The sequence below is a fragment of the Microcebus murinus genome, chromosome 11 (assembly GCF_040939455.1).
Source record: "Microcebus murinus isolate Inina chromosome 11, M.murinus_Inina_mat1.0, whole genome shotgun sequence".
In the NCBI taxonomy this organism is placed as follows: domain Eukaryota; kingdom Metazoa; phylum Chordata; class Mammalia; order Primates; family Cheirogaleidae; genus Microcebus; species Microcebus murinus.
This window is the reverse complement of record NC_134114.1, coordinates 9,003,053-9,024,278: the sequence shown is the minus strand read 5'-3', so window position 1 is coordinate 9,024,278 and position 21,226 is coordinate 9,003,053. Positions and strand designations below refer to the sequence as shown.

At 37.7% G+C, this 21,226-nt stretch overlaps 1 pseudogene; it reads left to right on the top strand.

The window, feature by feature from the left end:
* The first annotated feature begins 430 nt into the window (after nt 1-430).
* On the top strand, nt 431-542 carry LOC142874225 (uncharacterized; annotated as a pseudogene).
* The last annotated feature ends 20,684 nt before the right edge of the window (nt 543-21,226 follow it).

Below are 21,226 nucleotides of genomic sequence, written 5' to 3'. Positions count from 1 at the left end.
TTTTAGTAAAGACAGGGTCTCGCTCAGGCTGGTTTTGAACTCCTGACCTCGAGCAATCCGCCCACTTCAATCTCCCAGAGTGCTAGGATTACAGGCGTGAGCCACCACGCCCGGCTAGATATCTTGTATAATGCTTAACTCAGGGCTTTTAGTGTGCCCATCACCAGAAGTGTTCCTTGTACCTGTTAAGTAAGTTTTTACCCCTCACCCTCCACCTTCCCCCCTTCTTGTATTCCAATGACCTTTATATCCCTTTGTGCCCATGTGTATCTATCATTTAGTTCCCCATCTATTTTTTTCTTTAGTAAGATGGTATTTTCATTCTAAGAGATCACAGTGTTAAAAGAGGTTAGACAGATTAGTAAACAGTCAGTGATGTGCTGGTAATTTCTTAACAAACAGCTTTCAGAAAGCAAAAAAAAAAAAACTGATCCTTTTGTAGTTCATAAATTCATAAACACGATGATTGAGTTTTCACACTCACATGTGAGATGTGCTGCCCTCAAACCTGGTTACAGCGGTGGTACATTACCCATCTGATGTGGAAAAAAAAAGACCAACGACAATAAAACACTGATGTGTATTGCTTGTACATTTCCATGATGTAAATACTCCCAGCATGGCACAACATGGACTTGGGAGGTGACACTCACGACTGGGTCTTGTAAGATGGTGCAAGCTGACTCCAACACAGCACCGTAAAAGCTCCCACAGTGTAACAAGAGCTCTACTAGAGATATATGCAAAGTGATACAGGAGCACAAAGGAGGGAAGTTCCCAGGCTATTTTAATACTTTAGAAGAAAGGGAGAAAAGAGGAGAAAACTAGGGACTAATTCCAATGATACTCAATATTCTATGTTACCTAACTAGATAAAGATGCTCATTGTAACTGCAATTGTAACTCATCAAAAACCTTCCTGAAATTATTTCCTCTCCTTAGCAAGGTGTTTTCTGTTATTTCTTTGTTATAATTCATTCAAGATTCACTTCAAATCAAACCCCATTTAATATTTTCACTATAGAAATTAATCACTATATGGATTAATAAGATGTGGTATATGTATACCATGGAATTCTACTCAGCCACAAAAAACAATGGTGATCTAGCACCTCTTGTATTTTCCTGGATAGAGCTGGAGCCCATTCTACTAAGTGAAGTATCACAAGAATGGAAAAACAAGCACCACATGTACTCACCATCAAATTGGTGTTAATTGATCAACACTTACATGCAGATGTAATAGTAATATTCATTGGGTGTTGGGTGTGATATGCATCATCTGGGGGATGGACACACTTTAATCTCTGACTCAGGTGGGGCTAAGACAATATATGCAACCTAAGTATTTTAACCCCGCTCAAATGAAAAAAAAAAGAAATTAATCTCTATAATACAAGAGCACATAATTTTTGCTACAATCGTAGCATTTATCAAAATTTGCATTTTGTCACTGTCACTGAAGTTTTCATGATTTCCACTAAATATGTAAACTCGTTTTTGGACTCAAGTATTCAATGTTTATTGTTTGATAAATGTAATTAATTATTCTAAGTGCTGTACAGAAAACAAGATGAGTCAGGCATGACTGTGCCACTCATAAATCTTTCTGCTCAGTAGCAAAGGCTGGACAGGTACATAGATACCTTTGATGTGGATCTGAGCACGCAAAGTAACATGAGAGGCTCAGATTAAGAGTTGAAAGGACTCATGAATAGGAAAAAGGAGAATCAGAAGATGATGAACAGTACAACACCCCACATGGCTGGGAAGTCTGAGCTTTACTTTGTATAGCAAAAGGACTAAAGCAAGTTGTTCAACAGGAAAGTGAAATGGTCAGTTCTAGCCTTAAAGAAAATTAGTCTGACAGCAATGGTTATGTTGAATCAGACTGAGAATGGCCAGGATGTGGGAGAGCAATATCCCATGTGAAACTTAATGAGAAGCTAAATTAGGGAGGTGTCAGTGGAACCAAGGAGGAAGAAATAGATTCAAGATATATTTCAAAGGTATAGTTAGGCTACATACAGACACCGACAAATGAAAGAGTTTTTAAAGATAGAGCTAGGATCATGTGCCTCAAATTTTAGGAACTGAATGAGCAAATGGTATGATGAAAAAAGAACTGGAAATACAAGAAAAGAAATCTAGTCTGCAAAAGATGGCAATTTCAGATGGGACACACGAGAATGAAAGTTGGGAAGACATGCATTCACATTTTCAGAGACATGTATGCATTTCCATTCAAAATACAACACAGAATACAAAATCTTTAAAGAGAGATGTGAAACCATGACATAATGAACTTCTAATTGAGTCATGTGGAAAGAAAGACAAACTAGGGCAAAGACACTCTTCCTTTTGAGAGGGACTCTTAGAAAGGAAATCACAATAACATATGCTTATCCCTGCACTAAATTCCCATATTGCAACAGAGTATGGACGTTTGAGAGGTTTTTATAGGCAAACTTTTAAAACATACTCATGATATTTAGTAATTTCAAAATCTGGGCCAAAAGATTTATATATGTTGTTTTAAGGCAAATGAAGAAGAGTCAATTCTGTGCTCCAGAAATTTCTGCTCCAATGTTTACTTCTTTCTTTGCAACAAAACTGGGGCCATACATGTCTCACAGATATTTCTCATAATGATAACATAGAGACCAAGTATACAAATGGACAATGGTCAGACCATATGACCACGCATGAAAATAGAACTCTGATTCACAATCTCTGTAGCAACCTCCTCAGGAGCCCAAACAGCAACCTCTACAACAATAGACCCAGAAAGAACAGGATTTGGTCAATGACTGTTAGTTTTTTTTATCTATCACTGCTGCTTCCAACTCAAGACCAACTAGAGAAAGTCAAACGTGCTTCCAAAACCAATTAGTTTTTTTTAATCTATCACTGCTGCTTCCAACTCAAGACCAACTATAGAAAGTCAAACGTGCTTCCAAAACCAATTAGTTTTTTTTAATCTATCACTGCTGCTTCCAACTCAAGACCAACTAGAGAAAGTCAAACGTGCTTCCAAAACCAATCATATGAGGTGCCCCACTTCTAATTAGCCTGCCTCCAGCTCCCCCACATCAACAATGTCCAATCAGAGCATACTTGAAGCCTTCTCTTTTATTTTTTTCACTATAAATCCTTCACCCTCCTCTGCCTACCTTAGGATCTCTACCAAGCACCAGTGATGGGGGCTGATTCCCTTACTTTCGCAAACTTTGAATAAATAGCCTTTGTTTTTTCTCATTTGGGTGGGTTTCATTTATTTCCAGAATTTTCCTGAAAGTTCCATCAAGAAATGATCTACACTGCCCATCACTGCCAACTCAAGGCTTCAAACAGGTGCAGGACACATGGAAGCCCTTTGTTCCTTGCTGCTGCAGCTTGTCGAGTCTCTGCCAATATGGTAAGTCAGTCAGCACTTTGTGAAGTCTGATCCCTTTGTGTTTGGTTCCTTGACTACTTTCAATCTGGTACCCAGGTGCTGCTATTATTTTCCATTTGTTTGGCATCCTTGGTGGATTCTGGCCATTCTTTTTCACTCCCTTTTTCTCTTACGCTTCTATTTCATGTTGTGCTGCCAAAAAGGGTTGTTTTTCATAGTAAGGAGAATCACAATGTAGAACACAGGCATAGCCCATATAACCTTGTCACTTCAGCTGGCTTCATACACTAGTGAGTTTGCAGTTCTCACCAGATTGGCATGAGTCCAAACATTCCTGTGGGTCACCAATAAAATTGGATGAAGTTCTCATTTCATCTCATTTTTTTTTTGTCCTGAGTGTGTGGCTTTGACCTAGAGAAAATAGTCTCTCTAGTTTTCAACTTAACAAGAAGCAGAGATTGTCAGGTCAGCATTTGGAGGCAACTGTTGAGTTTGGGGCCACAGACACTGCCAGGAGTTGGCCACCCTCCCAGTGCAAACAGGTCCCAAGGCAGGATCGTCACAAAAGATTTGGAAATAATAAGAAATAAAAAAAATGATATATTATAGACAGAGAAATGATTGAGATGGAAACAAAGTGAAGTTTAAAAGATGGGGGAGTCAGGGGGTCATCAGCATCCCTATAGGCTGAGACTCTGAGCGAAGTCCGGCATCAGTATTTATTGGTACAGCAAATAGTTGTCTTTTGTTATAGAATTATATATACAGTTCATTTTTTGAGGTTTCCAGGGGAACCTTACCTAATTCTGTCTATGAGAATAGATGGTTACACAAATTTTCTAAGATAAGCATGTTAAGCCCTAAGTTAGAAACAGACATAGCTGAGCATACAAATGAAAGATAAAATGTATAAAATGAGAACACTGAGTCTGTGTACTACTCTAATCTACTTCTTCTAAACACAGAGACATATAGTCAGGAGTGAAGCAGAAATAGCCTTGAAGTCTAGGATAGCTCCAGCTGCACATTATCTGCTAGGCAGGCATTTTAATCAACTTCTTCGCCAAGGGCCCAAACTGAGCTTCTGCTTTGCAAAAAAGCTCAAGGTGATGACCAGCAGCAAAAGAAGAAACATTGCTTTGCAAAGGTCCTCTGACAATTCCCTCCTTGTTGGAAACAGCTTCTATTTTGTGAACTAACATGGCCACAGATTCCTTCAAGGCAAAGACCTGCAAAACCTCTGAAACTTCTCATGTCTCTTATCCTATTTCCCAATAGGACACAAAGTCCATAAGCATCCCTTTTGACCAACCACTGTCAGCTCCCACTGGGCTCATCTAATTCTAAATCCTCTCTTCCTCCAGGATAAATTTCTATTTCTTATACTTACTTTCATTACAATCCAAAATTTTGCACCATCTCAGAACACATTAAAAGGGTCTTACAACAAAACCCAAACAAGATCCAAAATAAAATTATGGCCCTAGGTTTAAACAGTAAAATGGCCCACATTGCAACTGATCATCTATTGACAAGGATGTTTGTAGATATTGTAACAGAAGGGACTCTGGTATAAAAACTTTTTCATCATATGAAGGAAAAATCAAGACAATGAAAAATCTCTCCATTCAGATCTTTAAGGATGCTCCCTGGAAGGAAGAAAATACCCAATATCCTATCTTACCCTTAAATAATCAAGGTGAATTAACTATAAACATACATAGTCAACTTCATCCATTCCTGGGGGATATGGGTGCTATTCTGTGTACACAAAACCCTGTGTCTTCCTCAGAGTCAATGTATCACACAAGTGGAAGGTATTTTGATTAACGCACAGATTTTTCCTACCTCTCAATCTTTAACTTTATTACTTGGGCACTTGACTGAAAAACATTCCTTCATACTCTCTAATAACATCACTGCAAATTTCATAGGGAGAGACTTACTTTGCAAATGAAATTATTATATTAAATGTACACCAGAAGTTTCAGAGGACTCCTCTATTCATGATCAAGTTGTGCATTGTATCTGGATATACCTTTGCCTTCTCCATTATATTTGTTGCATACCTCAGGTAGAGATCTTGATATTGTACCTCACACTTTATGGACTAAAAGTTCCACTGACCTAGGAAAACAATTGGAACAGAACATATCAAATTGTTTCCTACGATATGGTTAGCCAATCTTCTCCAATATCCCTTGAAGTCAAAAGTCATAGAAAGACTCAGACCTATCATCTGAGTCTAACCTAAGGAAGGCTTTTCAAAAGCTTCCTTCCCTAGGTTTCCTTAACTGCAAGAAGCTCTTTTGTATATCTGTGTATGAATGGTTTAAACAAACCCTTTTGCCATTTTATGGTTCAGGGGAAACACCAAAAACCCATCACTTATTATAACCTCACTTTTGACTTGTCCCCCTGGTATAAAGACAATCACTACCACTTGTCAATACTTTCACTGAAGTAATCTAGGCTCCATGCTTGATCTCATAGTTCTCAGTCAGACTGCTGAGTTCTACAACACCCTGAGACCTTCTACTCTTCTGCCTCTAGCAGGATCAGGAGGCCCTCAGAATCATCTTACCTAGATTAGGGAAATTTCAATACTCCAGTCAGATGTGTGTTAGAGACTCTCATTGAACACTCTGACCTAACATTATTTGTTGATGGAGAATACCTCAAAACCAAAACTGGAGGTTTTCAAACAGGATATGTTATCACTAATTTAATCTCTCCTTCAGAATGCAATTCCTTCAGAATGGCAGGGCTTTATTCACTTGCTAGAGTTTTTCAACCAAAGTTCAGAAAGTGACATATACTGACAGTGGATATGCTTCTGGAGTAGAGCATGCTTAGAAGTGCTCTGGAAAAAAAGGATTTCCCAGTAGCTGAAGCCTCCAACAAAATAAAAACAGACTAGAGTTAAGGAACTTTTAGAAGCACCCCTACTTCTTAGAGAGATGGCTATTATAAAGGTTTAGGTCCATATTAAAAGAGGTAATATGGAAGATAAAAGAAATGCTCTTGCAGATGCTTATCCCCAACAAGTCTTAACCCAGGTTATGATCCTACCTAAACCTTCAAAAGATCACTCTCTGGAGAGACTCAAGCAGGCCATTATAAAATAACAATTGTTTAGTTTCAGATTTTATAAAGCTAGAGTTAAAACTATCTGATTGTACCTTTCACTCAGGTAATCACTGACACTCCCACGTTAGCCTCATGGTGGCACCAGATGATTTCAAATGGATATTAGATACATTTGTCCATAAAACACCTCATCATGGTACAAACTGGTTACTATGTTAAATCAACATCAGTGAAGAAACTTTACAAAAGCAGCTGAGGTTGCACTCATGGCATGTATCACCTATCAACACAACACATGGTCAGGAACCAAAGCTTCCAGATGCCTTTGAGCACCCTTAGATGGATTTTCACCACTTGTCAATACTTCTATTGAACCAGTCAACATTTCTGGAAGATTATAGGAGCTAAGAGTAGTGTAGATTTTGTGTAAATGATGATGCCTTACAGAGTTCTTGCATAATTGTTTCTGTAAAGTATATGCCTTGGTTGCTTGTTGCTTGACGTAAAAGTAGGTTTGCCCCAGGTTGAAAACAAAACCAAGCAGCTGTTTAGCAACTGTAATTTCTGTAGCTCTTCAACAAGAAAACACTTTAACATGTCCTAAAAATAGATATGTGGTAACTAAAGCATATTCAAATTCTATGGAGAATGGAGGCAGGCAGGAAGGAAGGAAGGGAAGGAGGGAGGGAGGGGGAAGGAAGGAAAGAAACTTAGAATGCAATGCAGTTCTAAGAAAATTTCTGCATAACCATAAAGAGTCCTAAGTCTTATAGAAAGATTCCTTCTGAGTCCTCCTGTCATGCTGGGCCACTGGCTTTTGGGAAGTGTGGCCTCAGAGTAAATACATTTTGGGTTTTAGTTTGGACTTTCAGCCAATTATGCTCTATAACGTAGGAGATCCAAAAGGTCCATTACAGGCTGAATTGTGTCCCTCTATCCCTGCCAAATTCATATGTTGATGTCCCAACATTTAGTATTTCAGACTTGGCCATATTTGGAGGTAACAACCTTAGGGAGGTGATTACGTTAGGATGAGACCATTAGGGTGGGTCTCTGATCCCACATAGCTGGTGTCTTTATAAGAAGAGGAAGATACTCTAGGGATATAGACACAAAGAGAAAAGACCATGTGAGGACACAGCAAGAAGGTGGCCATCTGCAAGCCAAGGAGAGAAGTCTTCAGAGAAACCAAACCTACAGACACCTTGACCTTGAATTTCCAGCCTACAGAACTGTGAGATAAAGGTCTGTTGTTTAAGTCACCCAGCCTGTGGCATTTTGTATGGCAGCCCTAGCAAACAAATGCAAGGTACATTTTCATGACTGTCATGAGCACTTATTTTGGCCACTGTGTGTGTGTATGCAGATTCATTTCATCCTCACAGAATCCTAGTAGATAGGTACTCTTATTATCTTCATTCTTGGAGGCAAACATAGTTTAAATTGTCCAAGTCCGCGCTGCTAGTAAGTGGTGAGTTCAGGATTTGTATCTGGATAGTCAGGATACAGGGTGCTCTTAACCACGTGACATTACTATTCTTCCTCCTTTTATTTTATGCTTCTGTATAACTAACTTCAGTTATCTCTCATTTTGCTTCAATAACTTCTCTTTAAAAGAATTTATTCCATCTTTAAATTGTTTCTCAAAAAAAATAAAAAATAATAAAAAAAAGAAAAAAGAAAAGAATTTAGGATGTAAGTTACAAATGAATGATTTGCTTCTTAACATACTTTTCACTTTTTATCAATATGAAAAACTTGCAATTTTAAAATTAAATTATTTGATTTAGCAATCTAATTGAGTTTAATTTCACACTAATCCATGTACCCATGAAGATATTTATTTATTTGTTATATGCACCATGGTGTGTGCTATTCAAGAAACCTTTATTTTTTTCTCTGACTCCTCACATTTTATATTTCCTTTGCTTTAATGTTACTCCCATTAGGAGATAAAACTTCCAGTGACTTGAATTCTATGTACTTCTCCAAATTTTATTCTTTTTATTTTATTTAAAATTATTACAGGGATATAATTATTTTTGGTTACATGTATCAGTTTTATAAGCTTGAATCTTGGGTAAAAGTGTGTCTGTCACCCAGATAGTGTTCATTGTACCCATCAGGTAAGTTTCGCTCATCCCATCCTCCCCTCTCCTCCTTGCTTGACTTCCATTGAATTGACAGAAATCAAAATTTATTCTAATCATACATCTTGGGCAACCATAAGATGGTGTAGCAAAAAGAACCCTACACTAGACTGCAGGACACCAGAGTCCTTTTGTTAACTACTGGCGAGTTTCTGAGCAAATAGCTTCCTTTCTTGGGCCTCTATTTTTTTTTATTTTTTATTTTCTTAATCTGTAAAATCAAGAACTTGGCATACAGGAGTCAAAAGGCAAGGCTTAGGAGATAAGACTAAGCCAAGACAACCACCATTCCCAGCCCACACCACCAGCACACTTTCTCCTGAGCGTTTTGTCACTGGCAAGTTTGATCATTCTCACGGGTGATCCATTAATTAGGATTTTGCAACTCAAATAGACCTCTTGCTTTAAACAGGAAATGATGAAGCTCTAGGACTTCAAAAGCGCCAGGGCTTCAGCTGGCACAGGAGGCTCTTCTGAAGGAAAAATGACTCTCAGGTGCCTTTTCCCTAATTAGATATAAAAGGTAAACTGGAGTCAGACACATTTCTGCCAAATAAATCTGGCATAATGATTTTGGAAATCCTATTGTCTTTTTACTGAATTAACTTTAATACGGGCTAATTACATAACTGTCATGTTAATATTGAAATTTCATTTATTAAAATAAGCTTATAGCTTGATAGTTATCCAGTAGGGATTATATAAGTATACATTTTACCATTATTGCTCACTGGTTTTAAAGAGTATAGAAAGTCACTTAGCACTCCTTTTCCGTCATTGCAACTACTTTTGCCAATGTGTATTAGAACCGAAAACTGAATAAAAGCTGAAATTAATTTCATGTAAAAAGAAATCCATTTAAAAACTGTCATAGTCATAGAAACCTGGGTTTAGTATCCATGTTAATAACAAAAGTGTGTGTCAAATATGTCCTTTGCTTTTAGTAATCACATTTGCTTTAGAATTGAGAGCAAAAGTACAATACAAACTCATTTACAATTTGTTCCAAGTGTTCCCTTTCATTATGTTGCTTTTTGTGGTAATTATACTAATAAAAACAATACTGAAATTCAACAGCTTCTCTTTCACTGACTGGATTTTTTTCCTCTTACCCAAAAGCATATTTAAATCAATTTTTGAAATATTCTTCTCATGCAATAATTTTTTAAAATTACTAAATTTGATCTAGATTAATTCTCATTTTCTACTAAGACCACATCCAAATATATGAATACGAATCATGACCTTTCAGATTTCCACAAAATTCTGACCGTCTTAAAACCCTTATTCCCAAATCATGTATGCAGGAAAGATATAGAATACAATAAACATGTTAGCGTCTGGTAAATAGTTCCTTGATGATAATGGCAATGATGGTTATGATGATATTGAAGCACTTTTCAAAACCCACTGTCATCAAATCCTCCTAGGAGGGAGCTATAAGGTAGATTACTGCTGTCCTCAGTTGAAAAATGAGGAAACTCAGGAACGGCAAAGGGTTATTTTAATAAGTTGCCTGTAATCATACAGCTAGTTTTTGTGGTAGATCCCAGATTTCAACACAGGTGATAGTAAAGATTAATAGTCAATATATCTATTGTGAGGCACATTTATCTGTATAATTTAATTTGAGCATCACAAAAACTATATAAATCGGGTGAGGAAATGTAAAAATTGAGGTAAGAGTCAGGCTGAGTAAGTTTGTCACCTACAGGCATTAAAAGGCACATACAGAATCTGTCATCTCTTTATAGACTGTTCATTTTAGGTTGAAAAGAAAGTATCCTGATGGAAAGGGATTAGGCACCCTGGCATTTGTACCCTTCCTTTACCAGTTAGTTCTAATGACCTTTGGGCTTTCACCTCTCTCAGTTTCTTCATTATGAAATGAAAACACAGAGATGGATAATTTCTAAAGTTACTTCCCAGGTGCACTTTTAATTTACATTAAAATTTCTAAGACATCTTTTCATATAGTAACAAAGGCACAGGATAATTTCTGATTATGCTTCACTCAATGAAGGAAATAATTTTTCTTTGAAGTAAGGCATATAGCTTGCATTAAAGAGCACCTGTCACATATGAAATGCAAAATATATTTTACCTGTAATATTAAATTACTATAAGTGTGCAATAATGCTTCTGGATTGCAATATACAAATCTCCTGACATAGAAACAGAATTTTTCTTTTAATGATAAGTCACTCGTTTGATCTCCATTGTCCAGAAGAATCATTGACTATAGTGAAATAATCTTTAATGGAACAATTTTGAAATACTGGTTCACTACACTATAATTAGCATAGTAGATAGAAAGCCATAATTGTTTCCAATTTTGTAAAAAGCTTTTTTTTTTTTTCCATTTTTCATTCTACTTCTCAGGGACCCATATTAAAAATTTCCACTGCCTCCTATGTAAGAGACCAAGTTGCCCATGGGGAAGCAGCTCAAGTACAGATCAAGGCTTCACAAGAGACAATCAGTATGCATATCTTGTTAATAGTCATGGTAAAGATTCTCATTGAGAAATGCAGACATACAAAAAGCTAGTGGAAATTTAAGGCAACATTGGTATCTAGGCCATAGATACTGTATTAATCCATTTTTTGTTGCCATAGAAGAATACCTGTGTCTAGGTAATTTATAAAGAAAAGAGGCTTATTTAGCTCATGATTCTGCATGCTGGGAAGTTCAAGAGCATAGTGGCATCCGGCTGGCTTCTGGTGAGGACCACATGCTGAGTAAAAACATGGCAAAGAAACAGAGAAGGGAGTGGTCCTGTGCAAAGAGACAACATGGCAAGATAGAGTATAGGAAGCTGACCTCACTGTTGTAACAATCTGCTCTCCAGCAGTAACTAATCCAGTTCCCACAGAGCAAGAATGAGCTCACTTCCATGGGAGGGTATTAGTCTATTCATAAGGGATCTACCCCCATGACCCAAGCACCTCCCCCTAATCCCTACCTCCCAACCCACCATATTTCGGGTCATATGTCAACATGAATTTCAGAGGGGAAAAATTCAAATTATAGCAGACACCAATGCTGCTTTAACACCGACCTATTGAAATGTACTGTTGCAATCCTGTGTTTTCTATTTTTTTAAACAGCTTTAAAAAATAAATAAATAGCTTTATTGAGAGAGAAGTCACACAGCATAAATTTCCCATGTCAAGTGTATAGTTCAATGGTTTTTAGTATATTCAAAGAAATTTGCAACCATCAACCACAACCTAAGCTTTAAATATTTTCACCACTATCCCCTCCAAAAAATTCATATCTATTACCAGTTATGTCCATTGCCCTCTCCCACCCCCTAACTCCCAGCCATAAACAACCAATAATCTTCTCTCTGTCTTTATAAATTTGCCTATCTCTCTATTTCATATTAATGGAATCAATTAATATGTAGTCTTTTGCATGTGACTTCCTTCATGTAACATAATGCTTCCATTTTCATCCATGTTTTAGCATGTGTCAGTAGTTCATTACTTTTTACTTGGGAATAATGTTACATTGGAATAATACATGGTCATGCATCACTTGATGATAGGGAGACATTCTGAGAACTGCATCTTTAGGCAATTTCATCATTGTGTGAATATCATAGATCATATTTACACACCTACTACACACCTAGGTTTTGTGATATAGCCTAGGGCTCTTAGGCTACATATCTGTAGAGCATGTTATTATACCAAATATGATAGACAATTGTAACACACTGGTAAGTATTTGTGTATGCAAACATAGAAAAGTTACAGTAAAAACAAAGTATAAAAGATTAAAAAAAAACCCTGTATACCTCTATAGGGCACTTACCATGAGTGGAACTTGCAAGACTGGAAATAGCTCTGGGTGAGTCAGTGAGTGTGTGGTGAGTGAATGTGAAGGTCTGGGACATTACTGTACACTAATATAGACTTTATGAACACTGTACACTTAGGTTACACTTACTTTATTAAAAAACTAAAGTAAGTGGACTATGATATTATGATAGCCATGACATCACTAGGTGATAAGAATTTTTCAGCTCCAGTATAGTCTTATAAAACCACTATTGTATATTTGGTCTGTCCTTGGCCTAAACATCATTATTTGGTTCATGACTATATTGCATTTGTTTATCTGTTCATCAGTTGATGGATATTTTGGTTATTTTCATTTTCCAACTGTGAAAAATAATAACACTGTTATTAATATTCATGTGGTTTTTATGTGGCCATGTATTTTCACTTCTATTAGGTATATACACAGAGGTCATATAGTAAATCCTCTAGCACATGTTGCATACATGGAATGTGTGTGTGTGTATGTGTGTATGCTCCATGCAGAGTTTGTGTGTATGTATGATGGGTAGGGTGATAGGTTAATTGTTTCATGAGATGAAAGGAATCGAAGATAAATCATTAAACGCCTATTACCCATAAATATATTCTTATATTTTAACATCAATGTGTTTATTTTATGTTTTACACTTAAAATAGACACATATACATGGTATTAATAGTCTGTGATATTTAAAACATATGAAGTTGAAAACACGATCCCTAACTTTGTCATCTAAATAATATCCCAACTCTAAATTCCACTTAGTACTTATTCTAATAAAAATAACAAATTTGCTATGTTGAATTCTTCCTTGTTCTTTTTTTATGTGTGCTTCATTATCAATCAACAATAATGTCACTGTTTTCTTTAGCCAGTTCACAATCCATTCCCACTCACATGCTTCAGTGTGCTGAGAATAACCAACCTGCCAATTGACTATATGGAAGGAGCTAGAATAACATCAGGTTCTATTGGCCGCATTATACACTTAATGTAGCAAAGCCTGAGGAGGAAGGGAGAACACACTTCAGAGTTTGTCCATCATTGGTTGCCAAGCCTCACTGAAAGTATATTGTCTACTGAGAATGCTAAGAACAAGGCATACCTGGAGAATGGAAAGTGGTTTAATTATGAGTGAGGAGTTAGTAAGGTAGGTTAATATATTAATACATTTACTACATAGGAAAGAAGATATATTAAAGTATATAACCAGTCCATTTGAATTTCCATCCACAATAGCCAGGTTTTTAAATTATAAGCTTTTTTTTTTTTTTATAAATCCTTCACTATTATCTGTAGCTAAAAATGTAAAATCAAATGACTGATTTTTTTACAACTGTATGTTATTTACTTTTTTTCAAGAAAATTTTAAGTGTACAATACAGTATTGTTACCCACAGGTACAACACCATAGAGAAAATATCTAGAATTTATTTATCTTACATATTTTTATAACCACTGAATAGCAACTCCTATTTCTCCCTCCCCCTCAGCTTTTGGTAACCACCAATATACTCTCTGTTTCTATGAGTTTGACTGTTTTAGGTACTTTATATAAGTGGAATCCTGCAGTATTTGTCCTTTGGTGAGTAGCATATTTCACTTAGTGTAATGCCCTCCAGGTTCATCAATGTTATTGCAAATGGCAGATTTCCTCCTTTTTAAAGGCTAAATAATATCTATTGCAGGTATATATTACATTTTATGATCCATTTATCTGTCAATGGACACTCGGTTTGTTTTCATATTTTAGCTAGTGTGAATAATGCTGCCATGAACATCAGAGAGAATGTATCTCGTTGAAATCCTGATTTCCTTTCTTTTAGAGATATATACCCCTTCCTGAGAAAACACTCAACAAACTGGGTATAGAGGGAATTTAGCTAGACATGAAGCTAGCTGCCTTCTGAGGCAAGGTCATTCACAGAACACAGTTCCTTCCCGACTATCTTTTGTGCTCTCACTCCCATTCTGTAGAGAACCAGCCACCATAGCATGAGGAAGCCCAGTGTGCATGGAGACACCACATGGAGATATCCCATCTGATAGTGCCAGCTAAGGTTTCAGGTGACAGCTTGTGTCAAACCCAGTCCCACAGCCTCAATTTCCCTATTGCCACCTTTCACATCTTCCACTAAAGATCCAAATGTGGAGCAGATGAGCTGTCCTTGCTGTTAACTGTTCAAATCCTGAACCTGCAGAAACTATAACAGACCAATAAATGCTATTATCATTATAAGCTCAAAATGTTGTGACCATAGATTACACAAAATAAGATAACTAATACAACTTATTTTATTTTCTTAAGTGATAGAACTTTTAAATGGACACTCCCCTTCCAACACCATTATTACCTAATAAATGTTGACTGACTTGAATTAAAGAAAATTTTATATCACAGGCATAGACTAGAGTGCACACCACCCATCATCATCAGATCAAACTCTTGGATGATGATTATTATAATGAAGATAGCGATAGTTCTAACAGTGGGCCAGAAAGTGTGGAGGAAGGTAAACATAGGTACAACACAAGAGGACAGCTAAACTCATAATGTAAATATTTTATGTGTGTTGTTAAATGTCAGTGAAAACATGTTTTACAAAAATCAGGTTATTATTTTATTAAATTGCTATTGATGCAAAATAGTGCACTTACTACAAAGCTTAATTTCCTCTGTTTACTTGCCATCCTCAGTAAGCCTCAGCCAGGACCAATCTAGCAACTGAGAATGACAGGTAACCCAAGGTGCCACCAGAGGATCTACATTCTAGTAAAGACGGCACAGGAATAGGCCCACGTCCACGGGATGAACTAGTCTTATCACATTCCCCAGACGTGGCTGGTCGGAGAGAGTGATGAAATGGCGTGGCAGAGGCACAGTCGGAGTGCCAGCTCAGAGCTGATATGCCCCAAGGACAGGTGCTACTTTCCTAGGGCCTAGCATAAACTTCAAGTCAAAGACCTTTGTGCATACCTGGGAACGATACATGGGCTCAGGGATCAAGGGTAAAACTAAAAACAAAAAACAGTAGCTTTGCTGCTGTTTTTGTTGTTGTTGTTGTTTTGTTTTGAAGTTATGCTTTCTGTCCCCCTGCCACTGGCTCTTGCAGGTTTACAGGTCCTGGTCTCCAAAAGAGGACACTTCCACCAGGTGACACAGCAAGTTGCCAATGTCTCCAGTTCTTTTGGCCAGGAAGAGAAGTATATTAGTTTCCTAAGACAGCCATAAAGAATTGCAACAAACTAGGTAGTTTTAAACAATGGAAATTTAGTCTCCAACAGTTCTGGATTCCAGAAGTCTGAAAGAAATGTAGCTGGCCGTACCTTGCTCCCTCTGAAGCCTGTAAGGAGGGATCTCTCCTTTTTCCTTCCCAGCTTCTGATGGCTCCGCGTGATCCTCGGTTCCAATTGCAACGCTCCAATTTCTGCCTCCATTTCCCATGGCTTTCATCCTTACACGCGTCCCTGTGTTAGCCCTTTCTTATAAAGATGCCAATCATTGGATTTAGTGCCCACCTTGATCCAGGATGACTTAATCTTAACTTCCTTACTTACGTCTGGCATAGACCCTATTTCCCAATAAGGTCACTTTCTGAGGCTCCAGGCAGACAAGAATTTTAGGGGCGTGATGGTTAATTTTGTGTGTCAGTTTGACTGGCCATGGGGTACCCAGATTAAACATTATTTCTAGAGGTGTGTGTGAGAAAGTCGCCTGTCCTCAGAGGGGTTTACACCATCAGCTCCCCTGGTTCTCAGTCCTTCAGACTCAGACCAAATGACACCACCAGCTTTCCTGAGTCTCCAGCTTACAGATGGGAGATTGTGGAACAGCTCCATCCCCATACTCATAAATGCCAATAATTCATAATAAATCATACATTATATATATATATGTATATATATGTATCTCCTATTGCTTCTGTTTTTCCGTAGAACCCTGAATAATAATGGGGAGGAAGGCACTATTCAACCCTCTACAAAGAGAAAGAGCCATGGTCCTATTGGTGGTAACTGATTTTGTCCATTAGGGGAGTTAGGGAATGTGTTATATGGTGATGGTAGAGAGAAGCATAATGAAATTTAAGAAATTCCTAAATATATAAGCTATAATTTTATTAATCTATTATCAATATTGATGTTTTCCCAGATATATTTAAATCTTTGTGGGTTTTTTTTTTTCTATTCATGTATAATTTACTTACACTAAAATTCATTTGGGGGTATAGGTCTATGAGTTTTGAAAAAGCCACTGGAAAATTTTGTTTGTTCAAAGGAAAATATAACTTCCAGGATTATATAAGAGAAGCATGACTTTGTACTTCTAAATCATCTTGGTAACCCATATGGTGTTTACTATGATGGCACATGATATTTCAAGGCACGAAGCTCATATTTCATATTGGCAAAGGCTGCAAAAAACCATTCCCCAAGTCACAGAGAATTGGTATTAAAAACTGCATCCACACAGGGGGTTAGGCTTCCCAGTAATATTTCTACCAAGATAAAGGATAGCATCACAGGTCTTTTCTCATACATTAACAGAACTATGAGTTTGGACGCCATAAATACACTCCCCTTTGCTCACAAACAGTTGTGTTGTCACCAAGTTGCCTGACCCCATTCAGGGAAACCTACCTTCAAGATAACATGAATATTCTCTGACACTGGTCATATTTTAGAGACGTGCTCATAGGCTGCACAGGAATTGCTTCCCAATTTGGCCTTTAAGTAAATCCTTCCAGGGCAAAGCTTGGAACCAATTTCCCTTCAAGATAGTCTTGTGAGGAGTTACTCTCGCAAACAATCTAATACGACCCTGCAGCAGTGTTGCCTGCCCCATAGTTATACACCGGGGCAGGATGTGACTCAGGTTTGAAGAGTGAGGTTTCTTTAAAACAAACTTGTATGAAACAGTGTGAGGAAATGTAGGGATTACTAGAGAATGCATAGGGTGTGTTTTGCTCTTCCCACTCTGAAAAAATCCAGAATTTTGTTTTTCAAGTCTAAAAGAGAAAGGAACACAAAAGCAAATACAAGGTTAAGTTTCAAAGTCCTGTTCACCAAAAAGTTGAAAAATCTACTGCCTATGGTGCCAGTGAATGGACTTCCTACTCTTAATACTCAAGGCAGCACACAAATTCCTTCTTACTTTCACTCAACAAATAAAAGTAGGGACTTTATTATGTTCAGAGACTTTTCAAGATGCCAGGACCACAAACACAAGTATGTGGAGCATTTTGCTAAGAATCTTAAATATAAAAATCAGATTAATATCATCAAATGGTAAAATGCAGGACTTTTCTGAATACATCAAGGAGAACTTTGCCAAAAGAAAAGAAAATAGAGCTTCTGCACTTGATCTTAGCCAAAAGGCTGAGTAGCAATAGAAAATAGAACTTATAAAAGAAGTTTAGGCAACCAAATAAAGTAGAAGAAACAGTGAGTTTAGGGAGAGCATTCTGCATAGAGAAATTATTTTAAAAAGGACACCAAAAGTTGTGACCTAATGCATAATTTGACAGGAAAATGATGCACAGAACATCATAATTTATGGTAAAATTTTAGAAATATTACAGTCAAGCCCATTATCACTACTTTTTCCAACATTGCACTGGAATTCCCATTTAGAACAATCAGGCCAAAAATAATAATAATAAACAAAATATATAAGATTTCAAAAAGGAAGACACTAACCAGTGCTTATGTGTTAAAATGCAATTGATACTTAAAGGTCTACTTAGAAAATCCAAAGGAAAAATCCACAACCATTAGAACTAATTAAAGAATTTAGCCAATTTGCTGTTTTATGCTGCTAACATGTGACTCATGGTTGTTGGTAATATTCCCTCTTCTAATTCTAATCCTTTCCCAATTCATTCTATTTTCCCTCTTCACCATACAATCTGGTAGCTAAAGCTCAATTTTCCAATATAGATTTCATTTTGGATATCACTATCACTTCAACTTTCCATGTGTCAGGAAAACATCTGTAAGATTTATGAACCCATTTTGTTCTTCTATAAAAACAAAATCACCATGGCTCAACTTGTAAAGGTGTGAGTGTCATTTGCATGACCTTCTTGGCAGTTTCTACCTTGTGTTTTGTACCAGATCACAGTCCCTAATAGTGTCCTCACTAGTGACCATTCTGCAAATTCTGCATTTCACAGATGGGAAGGAAACGCTCTGGATCAAGATTCAACTTGACAGAACCAAGACAGGTCTCCATACCTCTTTGGTCAGCACTGTGTCACTCCCCGGAGGAATTCTAATCATGATGTTTATCAGAATGTTGAAATCAGGTGAATGAAAGGTGAGACTTAAGAATAATCCATATGGGAATGTTCCAAAACAAGCAAACAAACAAACAAACACACACACACACACATACACACATAGCCTCAATCTCCCTAATCCAGCCTTGTTTCAGGAGTCCCAAACTCCCTGGCTCTTTCTTTAGGGTCAGTGTCCAACAACACAGACAACATAATTTGATTTGTGTACAATATATTCTAATACACATTGTATTAGTTTGGTAGGGCTGCCATAAGGAAGTACCACAGACTGTGTGATTTAGACAACAGACATTTATTTTCTCACGATTCTGGAGGGTAGAAGTCTGAGATCAATGGTTGGTTTCTTCTGAGGCCTCTTTCCCTGGCTTGTAGATGACTGTCTTTTTTGTGTGTTTTCACATGGTCTTTGCTCTGTGTGTGGCTGCGTCCTAATCTACTCTTCTTATAAGAACACCAGTCATATTGGAGTAAGGTTGCACTTTAGTGAGCTCATTTTAATGTGATTGCCACTTTCTCATCTCCAAAAATGTTCACATTCAGAGGTACTGAGGGTTAGGAATTCAATGTATGAATTTGGATAGGGGGACAAAATTCAGCTCATAACATACACCAAACAAGCATCCCCCCAAAATTGTGCACTGTTCATGAATTTGTCACATATTGTCATCATATTGACGGATTCCTACATAGGCTGCTGCTACATGCTTCATTTTCCAGTCTGCTGGGTGTGTCCCAGTATATTTCACTTGTGATTTCTGAACTAACAGTGATTATGTATCTTACTAACCCCAAACCTATGGCCAAAATGCAATTAGTAGATTATAAATATTTTGCATTCTCCAGGACCATTCATGACTGTCCATCCAGATTAGTTAAAATGGATACATCTTCAAGTTTCAAAGTTTGATACTTTGGAGACATTTTAATTGAGATGAATCACTGCAGAGTTTTTAATTGAAATGAATCACTGCGAATTTATTATTTACTTATCCTAACAGGAAATACAAGCTCTCTGGATCAGAAAGCAAATCAACCCTAGTGTTTGTTCCCCATTCCCCAATTCCTCTAGGGGCAAGGCAATGATTGCCTGATATCACCTGCACATGCAGGAACAGAGAAGAACCTCAAAGTTGTGAAAGTTAGACCACATATAGGGAAGCTATCTCATCTGTCCCTCTTCTTATTCGAGGAGAGAGAACGAGAGAGAGAAAGAGAGAAAGAAAGAAAGAAAGAAAGAGAGAGAGAATTTAGCTTTGGAATATAAACAAATTATCTCTAGGGAGAGGAGAAGGTCTCTAATCTAGACTATAAACTAGTGGCTCCAGGGTACTTAAGAAAGGGGTTTGTTATGCTAAAATGTAAGCAAATGGCCCCAGGGCAACACATAATTTCTAACTTCCAAGGCATGTTTGCCATTCAACCGGTCTTTAACCCAGGTTGCCAGTAAGTTGTTTAGAAAGCTTTGGCTGTGCAGAAACATGTGGAGATTCACGGAGAATTGTTTCCCAGCAAAAACACCTCCTCCTATTACCTGCAACTGTGGGCAACGATTGGAAACATTGTAAGGTATTGAGGAACATCACCTTCCTGAGCCCAAGGGATGATCCCAGCTTCTTCGCCAGCTCTTCCCCTTGGCCCACAATTAGCCGGCGTAGCTTTTGCTGTTGCCTGACAGAGGAAGAGTTTTCAGCTCTAATCTGCTACACCACAAGGAGCAGACCTAACATGGCCACTCTGCTGGCATGAACTCCTAGCACACTTTTGAGGAGTCCATCAAGCTGAGTTTGCTTTTACTGGAGATTCCTGGATCTGACACTTCTTGCTGCTCCTACCTGCACCTGTAGCAATCTCACCCATACTACCGTCATCTTTGTCCTGGTCTGATACAAGAGCATCCTCCCACCATTCCTGCCTCCCTGTGACCTCTTCTCCATACAGCAAATAGAACTCTCCATTTAGGCTCTAAGTTGGTGACATCATGCCCCTGTCAAAACTCACCAATGGCTCTGTCCACACGTACAATAATGCAAAGGTCCTCTGTGACCAGAACACTATATGTTGTCTGGTCCCTGACTGCCACCTTGACTTTTCTCTACTCTTTAAATTTGCTAGGAATGATTTTACTCAGGCTCTTGCTCTTGCTGTCCCTTTGCCTAGAAGACATGTATCCTAGATAACCATAAAGCTTTCTCTCTCACTTTAGTCAAATCCATATTCAAATGCCATCTACTTAGAGAACTGTCCATCAAAAATAACATTCTTTTAAATCTCTGGCACCATTTCCTCCTTTATTTTTTCTCAGGGATGTTGCCACTGACAACTTGATGTTACGATATGGAAACATGGGTTCCTGTATTACTGTCTTTCTCCTCCTCCAGAGTGTCAGTTCCACAGGGCAGTGGTGCCTTTGTGTGCTCAGTACCTAGAACGTGGCCTGCCACTGAATGGGGACTTGCTGA